This window comes from Rhinolophus hipposideros (genome assembly GCF_964194185.1).
Source record: "Rhinolophus hipposideros genome assembly, chromosome: 19".
NCBI lineage: Eukaryota > Metazoa > Chordata > Mammalia > Chiroptera > Rhinolophidae > Rhinolophus > Rhinolophus hipposideros.
This window is the reverse complement of record NC_138065.1, coordinates 38,000,709-38,016,363: the sequence shown is the minus strand read 5'-3', so window position 1 is coordinate 38,016,363 and position 15,655 is coordinate 38,000,709. Positions and strand designations below refer to the sequence as shown.

At 40.5% G+C, this 15,655-nt stretch overlaps 1 long non-coding RNA gene across 2 annotated transcripts in view; it reads left to right on the top strand.

Moving 5' to 3' along the window:
* Nucleotides 1-15,655, top strand: part of LOC308487519 — a 198,075-nt gene that overhangs the window by 8,479 nt on the left and 173,941 nt on the right. For both annotated transcript variants that reach the window (XR_013991714.1, XR_013991715.1), the window contains exon 2: nucleotides 14,375-14,582. This is a non-coding gene — a long non-coding RNA (uncharacterized lncRNA). The remainder of the gene's footprint in view (nucleotides 1-14,374; nucleotides 14,583-15,655) is intronic.

The window sequence follows — 15,655 nt, the reverse complement described above, 5'->3', positions numbered from 1 at the left end:
GGGTTAAGGGAGCGAAGTTAGGGGGAGAGTGCTGGGGTGGGAATTCGATTGGGGGAAGTATGTACCTAAACTTTGAAGGGGCTTGCATGCTAGCTAATCCCAGGTGGGCAGGAAGGTCTGGGACCTCACCTTGCTGCTGAACCCTCTCTGACAGGACATGGGGTCTCTCCTGGGTGGCATGTGTAGTGGGGGAGAAAAGGGGGCCCTGAGGCCTGCCTGAGGATGTGGGCCTCAATGCCTTCTAGGCTGCCCACTGCTCCCCTCTCTGATTGAGGCCAGCCCTTCCTGCCTACCCCCACCCCGCAGGGCCTCTCCCTGCAGTGCCTCCCCAGGCTCCACAAAGGTGGCCAGCTTCCTACTCCCAGCCCCTCCTCCCATCCATCCCCACCCCAGCTGCAGTGTTGCTCCCTGACTCTGAGGTCCCGGGAGGTCCCATTCTTTTCCCTCAGGCATAAAGTGAGTTTACCTCTTCATATTCTCAATGCCAGTCTTCCAGTGGTGGTGCCTAGAGGGCAGTGGGTGGAGGGCAGAATGGCATGACCCAAAGTTTGTCTCAGACGTTGGAGTAATTCAGTTCTACACATGATTACTGTTTGCAAGATACTGCAAAGCATGCCAGTTGGTGAACCTGTTGAGAGAGCAGAGTAGACTGGAAGTTTTGGTTCTTAACCAACGCATTGGACAGTTATTATCTGTGTTTGAGTTAGTCAGGTTTCTGAAACCTCAATTCGGAACACTAGTCTAGAAGGATCTGGGTGAGGGGCCAAAGTGTCAACACGTTCTCTTTTCTCCATATTCCAAAGTGGTCTTTCAGTGAGTGGTCTTTCAGGTGAGAATAGGGAAGGAGGCAACCAGGCATAGTGATAAGAGAGGGGGCTAAAAAAGAATAATAATATTTTTCCTCCTACCTTCTAAGTTTTCCTATCTGGGCTAATAAATTAACAAGAGACAGATTAACAGGAGAAAATCAAAATTTTAATTCACACACCGGAAATTCGCATAAGCGCGAAAAGTCCAAAGAATGTGAGACAACATTGGGTATATATGACATTTTGGACAAAGGAGAAAATATTTCAGAAGTGAGAATGGGCAATTTACAGGTAGTTGAGGAAGAGTGGAACACACTTGGCAGGCAAGTGTTGGTGAGGCAACCCAGAAACAATGGGCTTGGTGGGTATCTAGCTAACAGGCCAGGCCTGGAAAGCCCCCTTATTTACCAAACTTAATTCAAAGTAGGCTATTCAGGCTAAGGCCAACATCCTAAGATTTCCTTCCTGAAGCAGGGTTTTCTGCCTGAATGTCTTGAGCAGGAAAGAGAGAAGGATCAAAGTTTCTTTCTGAGTTTTTGTTTAATAGCCAGCTGAAAATCAATATCCCAAAAAGCAGCGTCAGAGTGGCAAAACTTTGGTCCCCTTCGTAAACAATGATAGCTCATCCTAGCATGTATTGAGCATTTCCTATGTCAGAACTATGCCAGATGCTTTGTCCTTGGCACTTCCGTTAATTCCACAATACCACAGATTATAAGACACACCATCAATTTGAAAATGGCCTTTGGGAGAAAAGGAAAACACAGTGACCTTAAACGCACGACGCATTGCAAGACATTGATTTCAGGAATGAAATAAAATATGAGAAAAAGTGAAGACATGAAGTATCTTAAGTGTAGTTCTCCCAGGATCCCTAATAAGAATTACCCCAATTGTATGGATGAGTTCATGGAGGTTGGGGAAGATTTCATCACTCACTCAAGACCACAAAACCAGTAAGTAGCAGTTGGAGTTGAAACCCAGGTTTACCTGTGGTCAGAGCCAGAAAAATTTCTTCTAGGGCATTGGGCGTTGTCAGCTTTTCACCAGCCCTGGTTCTGTCTTGACCCTTTTACCATCAATACCTCCTCCCCTCCGCTCCACACTGTGGAGATTTTCAGGAGGAGAATATAATTCATTGGGGAGAAAGGTACAAAATAATCAAATTACATTGTTTTCAGATTCAAATAAAGTCTTTAAAGGGTAAAAACCACACATGCCAGGTTTTGCTGTGCACTGCAGGAAGTCCATGAATTCAAGGATCCCTGTATTGCTGAAAATAGAATTGTAAAAAAATAAAATAAAAATAAGAGGGGTGGGGGGGAGAAAGTGAAGGAAACTAATCCTATTAAACGTGGTAGCATGTTTTTGTGGCACGCAGGGAGAGATTAAGCACAGGAAAGAGGATAAGTACTGCTTCAGTTTCACTAAACTAATGTGACAACTTGTCATTGGAAATCTTTGCAGCTTGTTAGTAGATGACTAGCTGATTCAGAAGTGTTTTCTATCATTCCCTTTGTGTCGCCCATGAGTTTTTTGGTGTTTTTTTTTTTCAAATTTTCTTTCTTTTCCTGTTTCTTTCTTGCCCACGCTGCTCTATTTTGCTTTTTAATCCCTCATGTCTCCTTCAAGTCAAAACATTTAGCTGGCTCTAATCAAGATTTGGTTTTGAAGGTGCCCCTTGACCCGGCCTTGCCCAAAGAAGCCCGGGTGGGACTGTTCTCCATCCTTAACCCTCGGTCTGTCCTGTGGCTTGAAAAACTAAGCTTCTGACGAAAAACTGTTATTTCAGATTTCATTTTTCTGTAGTCCTTCTCCTTTCCTTTTTCTCCTTGTCTTTTCATTTTTGTTTTTGTTTTATCCTCTTACTCTCTTTTTGCTTTTCATGTCTATACCTCTATTTCTTTTCTTACTTGCTTATTTCCTCTCTTCTGTTTTTCTCTCTAATTTCCTTCTTTCTTTTCACTTTCTCTTTCATCTTTTTCCTAGAATTTCCTTTTCCTTTTTAATCAACTTCAATAACTGTCTTATTCTTTCTTTCCTTCAGATAAGACAGTTAAATCCCTGGAGAAAAGTTATGAATCCCTCATGGTGGTGGTTTGCATGTGGAATTCGCTCCTGGTGAAGGAGGCAATGTCGTGGAGAGGGGGCCCAGGGCCAGTGAACACAGACATGCAGAGAACAAAAGGCTGATCTAAATCAAGAGGAAGCAAGAATTTTGGGCTTGGTCCCTGTCTTTCCAAAGCAGGTGTCTAGCTTGTTTGGAAATGTGGCTGACTGTCCCTTTCTCTTTTGCTTTGGCATCACTCTCTCCCACTGTCCTCCTCCCTCCTCCGCTCCAACTTTCCCCACTGGCTTACCACCAGAGACGAGATGTTGAGTCAATGGAAAAACAACATTCGCCAACATTAAAGGGAGACTGTTTAGAAAAGGAAGGCCCTGCTGAGGTGCAGAGGAAGCCTGTACATTAACACGGGCCACCTCTTATCTGGGGCAGCTGGGCCTGAGCTGCCTGCGTTGCTTCCCTGGCTTTGCCAAGAGGCCTTCAGCAGAGAGGCTGCCTTGCAGGATGGTGGGCTGATTCTTACCCTCAGGCATCACCACACTTTTAGAGACAAAAAGTCATTGCTTTTCTCCTCCCAGGGATTTCTTGGGAAAACCTGGACCAATAAGCAAAGTTCTGCAAAAGGGCAGCTCTTTTCTAGGTCTCCATCTCAGGGCACTTCTCACCACGAACCTGGCCCCTTTCATTGCCAGTCCTTTTGAGGACTCTCAAGCACTGTAAGGACTGACCATTCTGACCTGAATGTGAATTATCGGGAAGGACAAGCTAGTGACCCAAAGGAGAAGAAGAAAAAAAGCATGTGGGTAGGTTCACCCTGGCTCAAAATTACTTACCGTTAAGTCTTGAGCCAGCTCCTGATGGAAAGATAAGGTAAAACCCTAATCAGTCAATAATTAACCGAAGCTCCATTAATGGTCCAGTCAACCAAATCCTGCTGACACCTTCAAGAACCCTGTTTGGGTAGGGGTAGTGTGTGTGTGGGGGGGCGGTTAGATGGAATCTTTTGATAGAAAGGTCTATTTAGCCTGCCATAGATCAACTCAGGGATCATCATAAAAGGGGTACTCATTCCTATGACTGCCACTGAAATCTTTTCTTAGGTTAACTCCTTTGATAACTTCTGGAAATTTCACTTTTGGAAATTTCTCTCTCTCTCTCTTTCTCTCTCTCTTTCTCTCTCTTTATGTGTTGTGTGCAGAACAACTTGAAGACCCCTTCTGGTTCTCGGTCAGTTTGAACCAAACCCCAGATGTGTTGTGATTGTTACTATTTTATTCTTCCCAGAAGACCATTATTTTCTCTGCTGGGCCCTGCTCATCTTAGTTTGTAGTTATTCCCAGTGTTTCTAGATGTTCCTGTTCCTCATTCCTTAGTGTTAGCTCCTCTTGAATTTGTGATAAAAGCAGTAATGCTTTTTAAGTGATAAGGAACCATACAGCCTTATCAAAGCATGAAAATAAGCTTTGAATTTTAAATTAGAAATTAAAAGATTAATAAATATTTGATTTTGATACTTCTGGTGGATCCAGTCCTTTTTTACATTTTACAGAAGCAAATTTTAGGAAGGGGGCTTTGGTAGGCCTTAATTTTTTTTTTTTTAATTTAAATTTTTTGTTTTGTTTTGCTTTGTTGTTGTTCTATACCGCACTTAGTGTGCTTGTAGTTATACTACTAGATGAGAAAAATCAGTATATTAAGTGTGGTTTGAATTTTTCCTCAGGTCAAGTTGTTGGTCATGAGCATATGCCAGTGAATGAACTTTGTTCCTTATTTTATTTGTGTAAGCCACTTGAAAAAAATATGTGTTCTCTTAGACACAAAAGGAATGAGGTATGACAGTGTAGCTTGATAAGAATCCATCTCTATCACAGGAAAAAAACAACAAAACTCTCTTGTATCGGTAATGTTGTTCCTGTATGTTGAAGATGGTTCATCCAGTTAACACTTGTGTTAGTTTCATAGCTCAGCGTCTGTAATCACCAACATGTTATTCTCCTCTCCTCATAGGACTCCGTAGTCTGGGTACTCAATTAATCTTTGGCTGTTTGGGGGAGTTGCCAATGAGTGGAAATTCTGCCAATGATCTGTGACACCCTTTTCAACAAACATTAATTGAGTGACATTTCTTTTTTCCCGAAATCACCCATCTGTCCTTTCTTCTGCAACTTTTGTGTTTCAAAAAGGTAGAAGGCAAGCTTCCTTTTGGTCACACATTTGGCCTAAATAGACAATCCATGAATTACACAATATAATCTACTGTAGCCTTGTGAATAAGTCTGAAAGATTCACTAGCCTGAAGCAACATGTTAAATATAAAACCAATTAAATTCAGCCTTTTTAACTCTTTGCCCATCCAAACTTCTTGTTTTTTGAAAGCAGTCGGTAAATGGCTAGATTCAGTGTTGCTATACTCATAATTGTTTGGAGGTACACATGAAGGTAAGAAAGGTAAAGGAGAAATAGTGAGAAATTAAAAAAAAATAATCGTTATCAAGTTTGTAGGTAAACACATTTTGGATCCAGTATTCTTAGTTTTTATGCTATTTTTTTTTAATTGCTTTAAACATCCAAAGGAATCTCACTTATAAGTAAAGCAAAAGCACACACACCAAATTGTCTGTGGTCCTGTTGCTGAGATATCAAAATGAGGTTTTAAAAAATGGAACTGGCATCTATAGGTTGAAAGGCATTTATAATTATGCTAAAAATTTTTGAGTATCATACGAAAGATAGGAAAATGTAAACTTTGAAATTGGCATGTTTAGTTACATTCACTATGAAAAAAACTGTTTATCCCTTAAGGATTTCTCAAGGAAAAGAAAACTCAATCTCCATCAATGAACAATATTTTTCTCCCCAAGGGATATTGATTTGAACATTGACTTCACAACGGGTGAATTATTTCCCTCAGATGACCCCCCACTATGAAAGGTGAGGTGACATGTCTTTTATGAAGGAATAAACATGTTATTTCTAGTATAGTAATCTCATCGGGGAGATTCCAACGTCTGAGTTATGGTTGGTTTAGAATATTTCAGCTTTTGTACGTCTGTGTTAAATATTTCTGTGGGACATATCCCAAGTTTAAAAAGCATTATCTCTCATCTTTTTGCTTTTTCAAATGAGGTATAGTTTTTTCGATGCTTCTCAGGGAGGATCAGGCAGCAGTGAAAAATTCTGCTTGCTCCTTATCGGTAAGTCCTCTCAGCTTGTGCGTGGACCCATGACGCATGAGTAGTCATATAAATGTCCTCATGATTCCTTTTCTCCCTTTATGTAACAGTACAATATTGGTATCTCTAATTCTGAAAATGAACCAGATTTTTAGTTTACCAGAAATATTGTGGTAGGTGGAGATGAAGGAAAAAAAGGATGGGGAGTGTAGACTTCTTGTTACTTGAGTGATTTTTCGTTAATTTATCTGTCATGTGTTTGCATTTGTGTATAATGCGTTTTCTTAAAGGGCACATTTAGAGTTTATATCAGATTGCCTTAGGCTTATTCATCCTTTAATTTATACCCCTATCATGTGCCAGACACTGTACTCAACATTGGTGACACCAAGATAAATAAGACCCATCTGAGGCATTTGAAGTATGGTTGGGAAGACATTAGGTGGGATAGTTATGAATGTCATACATTGACACAAGATATGCTAGGAGCTCTGAGGCTTATCTTTGTGGCAAGTAAGAATGTCAAAGGAAGAGGTGAGCATAAGCAAGTAATTAGGCTATAGGCTCAGGAGAGGATTGGAAGTGAATTCATGTCCCTGTTGCATAGTGAAAGAAATCTTAAACAAGTCCCTGCACCTCTCTGAGCCTTAGCTTCCTTATCTGCACATTGAGGATAATGGCGATATCTGCCTTATGATTGTGTGAATATTAAATGAGAATGTATGAAAAAGCCTCAACACCATGCTTGGCACAAAATAGGCACTCAGTAAGCGTTCACTGGAAAGGTATAATAAGGGTGACGTTTTAGCACAATCTGTGACATTAATGTGACAAATATTTATTGGGTACCTACCACGTGTCACATCCTAGCACTGGGTTCTGGGCAGGAGACCGGTAATTTGACAGGTGATGCTATGAAGGTGGAGTGAGGGATAAAATGACAGACAGCTCATACAAGGCATGGGGCAGACAAACTACATCTGTGCTCGGGAGTCTAAGGTCATCTCTTACTGCTGGGACTCAGAGCACCAGGGGAGGCCTGGGTGAGAAAGAGGCAGCAAGGGTTTGTCCTGACAGACCAAGAAGGATCTTGTAAGGCAGTGATGGTGTCAAAGCAGGAAATAGACAGGTGACATGTTCTTTTATGGTGTCTCATTCCCCTCTGACTTTTCCATGGCTGCACGTTGAGTTTCTCTAGCTAGGTTACACTCTCCACAGGGACCAACATTCCCATCTTTTTGCTGTTGCCACCCTCCCCATGTTGCCTGTTATAAAATGGTGCCTCTGCTACATACTCGATAAATATGACCAAGTCTTCAAGCTTCCCTCTTCTCCACATGCGGAAATACTCCAGTCATTTCTTATGCCCAATTGATGTCAGAAAGCTCAGATTAAAATACTTAGTGTTTATTAGAGAGATTCATGATTGGGGAATTGTGATCCTGTTGCTCTTAAAACTCTTCATATTGCTCTTAGGACAAAGTACAAAATCCTGCATGTGCCCTACAAGATTTGGCATAATCTGGCTCCTGTCCACAGCTCCTGCCTCATCGCTGAAACTCTTTCCACTGTCCCCACATCTCCACATCACTGGCCTTTTTCCTGTGATTTCAACACCACAAGCCCCTGCATACGTGTGCTGCCTCTCTTCGAAAGGGCAACCCCTTCTCTAGACAATCCCCTCTCTTTAGAGTCCAACTTAAATATCTTTTGCTCAGGAAAGACCTCCCTCATTTCCTAGGTTAGAAACCCTAATGATACATGCTCATAACACCTACAGTTTTCCTTTATTCTGCCTATCCCAATTGAAATGAATAAGTTATTTGAACATAAGCCTTATTCATCGAACAAATCATCTTTGAGCCCTTATTATGTGACCTAGATGTCAGGGATACCACACAGTAAGACTGTCTAAGTCCCTGCCCACGGTACTTGTATTTCAGTAAGTGAGGCAATGAACAAGAAACAAATATAGCTATGACAGGTAGAGATAAAAAGTTAAACTGGTTAAGGGGACACAGAAAACTGAAGATAAGTTGCAGATGATAAAGAGGGAAGGTCTCGTGGTTATCTTGTTGAGGATGGAATTCCCAACACCCAACACAGTGCCAGCTTCTAGAAAGTCCCTGACAAATATTGGCTGAATGAGAATCATAATGGTTCAAGTAGACCCAAAGGAGTGAAGGGCCATGGAGAAGGCTGATGGGATTGTATAATTATGCTTATTTCTCCCCAGATTCCCAGACTGCATCTGGGACAATGTGGTCTGTGTGTTTACCCCATATCCAATATGAATCCACATCAAACCTAACTACCTGTTTGAGTTGATTACGGTCACACCTTTTGTGGGGTAACATTGTTTACTTTCTTCTTCATTGCCAAGGGCAAACTAGCAACTGGTTGGTGAATGAAATGGTTATGCTTTGAAGTATTGGTGTTCTCATCAGTTTCTATTTATACTGATGATCAACTATTTCTCAGTGAGGAGGAGGACCATTTTTTTCTGTGATCTATGCGCTTTTAAATGACTAATGAAGTCAATCTGGACCTGGCAGATTTTGCCATGCCTTGGACAGACGTAGCACTCATGATGTTGTGTTAGTTCTCAGCTTGCTGGTCCCCTTGTTCCCATTACAATGATCTCATTATTGGCATTTTGTTTTCAAGTATTATCTTCCCCACTTTTCAGTGGGGAAGTCTGTGCTTTTCTGTAGCTTAAGTCCAAGACTTATCTTCTTAATGGATATTTTGAAGATTAAAAACCTTCGATTAGCTTTATTTTGTTTTAATTTTTGTGGAATCAGGGGAGAGGGGAATTCCTGCTGTCATAATTATCTTCTTTAGTTTGCATGAGAGAACTGGACTTTGGGGGTCAGTTTGAATTGAGATCCAGACAAATTGGGTCCATTCTCCAGACTTGGTTTAAAAAAGAATTGAACATCATGAAGGAAATGAACAATAGGGATGGCTCCCTTCCTCTTTTCTGGACCAGAGTGCACCTCTTCTTTTGTGCTGTCACCTGGCCCTGCTGCTCCCATGACACAGCCTCTCCCTGCCCCAAGGCCCTTTCTCGTTCTACACTTCTATAGGACTCCATTGCTTTCTTTGTGCCTCTCTTTGGACAAGAAACACCAAAGTCCATACTCCAAGTTCCTTTTGGCTCTAATCTGAGCTATTTTGCTTTTGTTTACCCCCCCCCCCCTGCCCTCCCTCCCCACCCCCCACTCCCCCTGTCCCTGGCATCACTCTTTATCTCCACCACCAGATCCCAAACTCCCCAACAGAAAATCACATCATTTCTATCTGCCATTAACCAGCTTCCTCAACCACCCCATGCACTAGTAATGAGTCTTCAAATTGTCACTGCTCACAGGATTGGTTAAGAAAAAGATTGGAGAGAAATGGAATATATACATCTCTATCTCCACACGGTTTCCATCAGTCTTACCAATCTGTAGTTATATATTTATCTATCTTTTCACTTAGTGACTATAAGCCTCATACAGACTGGGAAACGTGTCTGCTTTGTTGACCAGGGTTTGCCTAATGCTGGCCAGAGTAAAGATGTTTAACGAAGCTCTGTGGAATATGGGAGTGAATGGAAAGGAGAAGAAGCTTATTCAGAGGGGATTTCCAATCACCCTAAAGAAGCGAAATAAAAGCCAACTTTGTGTTTTTTATTTAATTGTGGGCAAATTGATATGGACTGAGAAATTCAATGAACTGAATTCATCAATTTTTGTCTCTGGGGTAGAGTCATGAGACTGAGACCTAAAATTCTTGGTCCCACCCCTTTCGTGGCATTAAAAAAACCCAAAAAACAGATCCTTGGCATATTACACCAACCAGATTTTTTTTTTCTTTGTCTCAAAGAAGGCCCAGCTGAACACTAGATTCCTCACCCGGTGCAACAATCAAAAATTCAGAAAACCTCAGCTGCCTCAGATGATGTCACAAAACCCTTAAGAATGCTCACTGCTGAGTTGGGCACAGGTCCAGCAAACACAATTCTTTCTGCCAGTTATTCAGGGTCTTTGACAGGTTAGGTGGTCTTTTTTCTTCTGACTCTTTTTTTTTTTTCATTCTCTTAAAAGGCAGTTCAGTTTACCTCTAAGCAAGACATTAGCTCTGGCTGCCCCAAATAACATTTTAATTGAAGTCTCAGTCCAAACAAATGCCCGGCCTCTTTATTAACCCCAACAGTGTAATTTTTCAACCTAAGACTGATTCAGGGGGAAACTGTCTCACTTAAACTGCCATGCAACGGAACATGGCAGTTTTCCTCAATCAGTCTCTTTTCTGACCTTAATTTGAACCTTAATCTCTTTTAACCATGTTCTCTTTATTAGCTGCTCATAGCCGTGGCACAATACTCATTTTCCTGTTTTTAGACTATCGGTTTACAGAGGTATTTCACTCCCCGTCTGTCCTCAGATGTAACCAAGATTTCTTGGGCCTTTTTGGGAAAGAGGAGGTAATACTTAATCTTAACAGTTTTTAGGTTTAGTAATTTAAATAGCTGCTTTGCAAGATATTCTATAGAATTTTAGCTTGTGTATTTTTGAGGTACATTAATGTTTATGTTCAAGAAAGTCATACACTCAATTGTCAGAAAAAACTTTAAAAAACCTTTTAAATGATTTCAAAAGATTTTTCATCAACAGACAGGTCCATACTCATAAAATAAAGTAGAAACTAAGGTTATTATCTTAATAATTCAGGCAAAAACAATACGTATGTTGACTTAGAAACCTCTAATCTTTTGGGGAAAACCTGAATTACCCAGAAAATTGCTTCAATTCCTTTCTTTATTTTTATGCTTAGACATAATCGATAAATAATGACAGAAAAAAATATTTTTTTCTTAATTATACCTTCCTATTTTTTGACACTGGTAAAATGATCCAAATTAAAAAACAAAAAAACAACAAAAAAATCCTTTTCATTAACAATGTAAAAAATGTGTTTCTTTATTTGGAGTCTACCTTAATACAGCAGAACTATGTAGGGAGAAAAACAGCGTTTATGACTATGTGCTCAATTAGATTTATTATATGTTTTTGTACTTTTTGGCATTAGCATGAAAGCATATTGGTTATTATTCTTTATAACCTAATTGGAGGCTTTGTATCTAGTTACCCCTCTGTTCTCTGCTTCATCTACTACCCTGTTTCACCCAAAATAAGACCTAGCTGGACAATCAGCTCTAATGCATCTTTTGTAGCAAAAATTAATATAAGACCGGATCTTATATTATTATATTATATTATATTATATTATATTATAGTAAAATAAGACCAGGTCTTATATGAATTTTTGCTCCAAAAGACACATTAGAGCTGATGGTTTGGCTAGGTCTTATTTTTGGGGAAACACGGCAGTTTGTTGATTGCAAACATTACATTTCTGTGACTTTAAAGTCCTAGAACTAGGATTGTCATTGAAAGTTGGAGATTCAGCCTGGTATTTGGAAGGCAGGGACCATGTGCCCTCGGGTGAGAGGAGGTAGGCAGCTGGGAACAATTGTCTGTCCCCTGCAGTGTTCAGTGGCATTAGCGTGTTGGCACGATAAACTTTGCCTTCATTTCATGGGCTCAAACAATTAGTGGGATTGAATCAGAGTTCTCCTGGATCATAGTTTATTACATGTTATTAAATTCCATTATTCAAGAAGTTGCTGCTCTGATTATAAAACTTCCCAACATTTCCTACAACGCCCCCATCTCCATTCCTTATGTATTTTCTGATACGTTTATCTTGTACTTCTCTGATAGACAAGTTTTGTTTTTCGTTTTTTTATTTTCTTTCTCCTTCCCCTTGGTACTTATTTAAAGAGCTAAGGGCTAATTTGAAAATACATCTTTGAAAGTATAACAAAACTGAGATGTGAAAAAAAAAATGGATGAAGATTCTTAATTAGTCCATTATTTGACACGCACGATTTAACATGGTATGCTTAGCATTGTGCATTCCCCAAAAGAACAAGGCTCTTTTTTTTTTTATCCCAAACTTTAACTCCCTCTCATTCATTATATCCCTTCTTGTCACTTTCCATTAGCTGATTGTGACATCCTTTGCTGGAAGGGTGAGCAAGCAGATTACTTCCAAACTGGTGTAAGTGACACTCAAAAGACTGGCCTAAAGGGGGTTCTGTGATAGCAACAAGCTCCTCAGCCCCTGGAGTTGGAGAATGTCATTTCAATAATATACTGGAATCTATTGTCACATCATTTTTGTAGCAACTTGTTAACTTCCCAGAACTGACAGGAATGGGTCTTTGCTGGAACGTATGCATGATAGCATTGAATGTTATCACTGTTTCTGATAATAATAATAATAATTTATTGTGCCAATCCAATCCTTCTAAACTAGCATCTTGCATTTTACAGATGAGGAAACTGAGGGTCAAAGTTAAGTAGATTGTCTTGTGGCCACACAGCTAGCTGATAAGTAGCAGAACTAAGATTTTAATTGAGGTCTGGTGGACTCCAAGCTATGCCTCTTTCCATTAGAGCAGGCTACATGCATCGGACCAACTTCAAGGAAACTTAAGCATGTCTCCCTAAATCTAAAAGGTAAAGAAATGATCAAAAGATTATTTAATTTAATGCATTGAAAGATATCGTCACTAGGCACTTCTAAATGGAGGTGAGGAATGACTGAATGAGTCAGCCAGGGTTCAAACACACATGGATAGATTTGCTGACTAAGAAAAGTAGAGACTCTGATGCTCTGATCAGATCAGCCCTGGAGATGTGAACTGTTACCCAGCCATCATCCTTGTCCCCTGCTATGCCTCCCCTACTCCCAAAAGTCCATCCTTGGGAACCATACTCAGCCTTGGAAGGGGGTTGACCTGGGAAGAGCTGAATGATTGTGGATCAAAGATACATCCTCATTGGTCACAGACAACAGCAGACTCTGATATGAAGAGCACCAGGACCAATCCTGCTGCCACTCAGACACGCAGCCCAGCCTTTGGCCTCACATGGTCTTCTGCTCCTGAAAAAAAACAAGTTTTCTTCATTGATTAAATTTCAGCTTCGTTCCTTCATTAAGCAAGTTTTAGCTTCTTTTCCCAGTAACCTTTGAAACATTTTGATTATAAAATAGAGAATAGGGAAATACGGAGCAATGCATTAAATAAAAGTCACCTGTTATTCTACCACCAGGGGGAAATTGGTAGTTTCATGGTATATATCTTTCTAGCCTGGGCTATACATACGCATACTAGGCAGTAAAATGTGGTGGTTATAGGGATAGACTCTGAAATCAGACAACTCGTCTTTAAATCTAGACATGGTCACCTAACCTCTCTGGACCCGTTTTCTCAGATGTAAAGTACTCCCACATAGAGTTGTGACCATGACCTAATGCATGTGAGGTAGCTGGCCCCATGGGAATCACTTCTTTCTACTTATCGTTACAGGCGTGACAATCCAGTGTTCTTGCCTTACTCGCTGTTTCTGACCATGCTGCAGGCTCCTTGATTCCAAGCCCATAGATTACTCCATCTTCTGATTCTGTCCCTTCTCAGTCCGTGTACTTTGACCAGCCTATCCCTAGCACCACATCAGTCATTTTCTAGGTCTCAATTCCTGTCCATTTAGCCATACTCTTATATAAACATCGCCAGCATCTTCTACTTCTGTCTGATGGACATGTTTCTGCCTGGGTGCCCTGCTTACCCTGCCTGGCACCAAGGCAAAGCCCGACCAGTCCTCCTTGTTCTCACCTGTCATGAACTCCTTGAAGTGAGCGCAGATGGAAGCAACATCAGGAGTCTGTGATGCTAAAGACAGGAGCAGTATGAACCCACAATTTTTGGACCTCTGGAATGTCAATGACGCACTAGGTTCCAGGTATATATACATATATACATACACAATATATATACATAATACAAGGGCAAGTGTATTTGTTTAAACCATTTTAAACATAAAAAAGAAGGATCTTAAAAATATTTTCTTTTTAAAAGCCCTCTGTTGTCAGGTCCATTTTCTCAGAGATCTCTTTGCACCACTGAGAAAAGGGAAAACATATATATATATATAAAATCATTGTTATTATTTTTTAACTGGGAGAGTGTAAGATCAGAGAGTGGATGGCCAGTGGCAAGCATGGAGGGAGGGGGATTACATTTAATGAAACTGGGAGTTCACATGGACCTTTCATCCTTAAAAAAAAAAAAAATGTTGATTTTACATGCCAAAGTCTTGAAAGGGGCTTGACGGCTCACGCCTTTGGTGTATTTTTCCAGATGGCAGATGCCATTTTGTGTTTTGCATAAACTGACTAAATTTGCTTGCTCTTTGTACTTATTTCAGAGGCAACCATTCTTTGCTTTCAATAGGACAGAAGCGCTCCTTGGCACTGGAACCCTCCCGGGCTGGTGAGAGAGGAACTACGGACGGCTCTGAGGATACACAGGCATCACCCAGCACTTCCTCCGTTCAGACTGAGGAAAGGGCTTGGGCTGCGGCCTTGGATTCCCGTTACCTAAGGAGGATTCTGACTGTGTGAACAAATCAGAGGGTAAGCTATGCTGAAGAACTTTCTAGAGTTATCCTTCCAGTTTGCCCTTCTTATCTCCCTGGAGGACAAATAGGTTCAGTATGCTCATTTCAATTCCTCTATATCCTGCTAATTGCCAGTTGTGTGATCCTGTACCTTGATTCCTCTGTGCCTCAGTTTCAGCAAAAAAAAAAAAAAAACAACCAAAAAAGGATATAATAACAAATAGCATTTATCTCTTAGGACTGTTGTGATGACTCCATGGATTCTAAATCCATGTAAAGGATTTAACACGTACTCAAGAAATGTTGGTAATTATTATTGTTGTGATTAATTTCCATGGGAATTTGCATGTTTTTCTTATTTTCCGCTGATTTGACCCTGCCCTACTCCCACCATCATTATGTTAATTCTTTGGGTAGTTTTTATGGAAATAGGCTGGTAATAAAGTGGTTAAGCTACGGGGCTTTGCGGTCAGAATCAAGCTGAAGTTCTTAAAGTAACATTCAATAGCTCAATAAATGATGTAATTTCTCCCAGCCTCCGTGTTTTCATCTTTAAAATAGGGATGATAATAATAACACCTGTCTTGTAACATTTTTGAGAGGATTAAATGAGACAATGCTTGAACAGTGTCTGGCAAGTAGATAAAGCATGTTATGTATTGCTATTATTTCTGCTCTTATCCTCCAAAGTGCCTCTAGAAGCTTGTCAAGGCTCTGGGGCTCTGGCTTCAGGTCAGCTCCCCCACCAGAATAAAGGGAAAACGCAGAAATAGAAAGATGCTATGAGGCCATGACTTTACGGGGACTCTGCCAAATTACGACACAGAATTGAGTGTCGAGTCTTTCTCAATATGGATTTCAATTACAGTTAGGAAACTCACATTTCTGAGCAGGTGATTCCCCAACTCATGATACTGGGCCCCCAAAAACAGTAGCTAATGGGATAGGAACCAAAGCCTTATTCTTCTGTTCTACACCCCTGCCTCAATAAGGCATAGAGTGAGGTATTGGTGGGGAAGAAATAGTTACTTGTGCTGGTTACCAATCACAGAGGAATGTGGCATCTGCATATTGTAGAATATTCAAGTT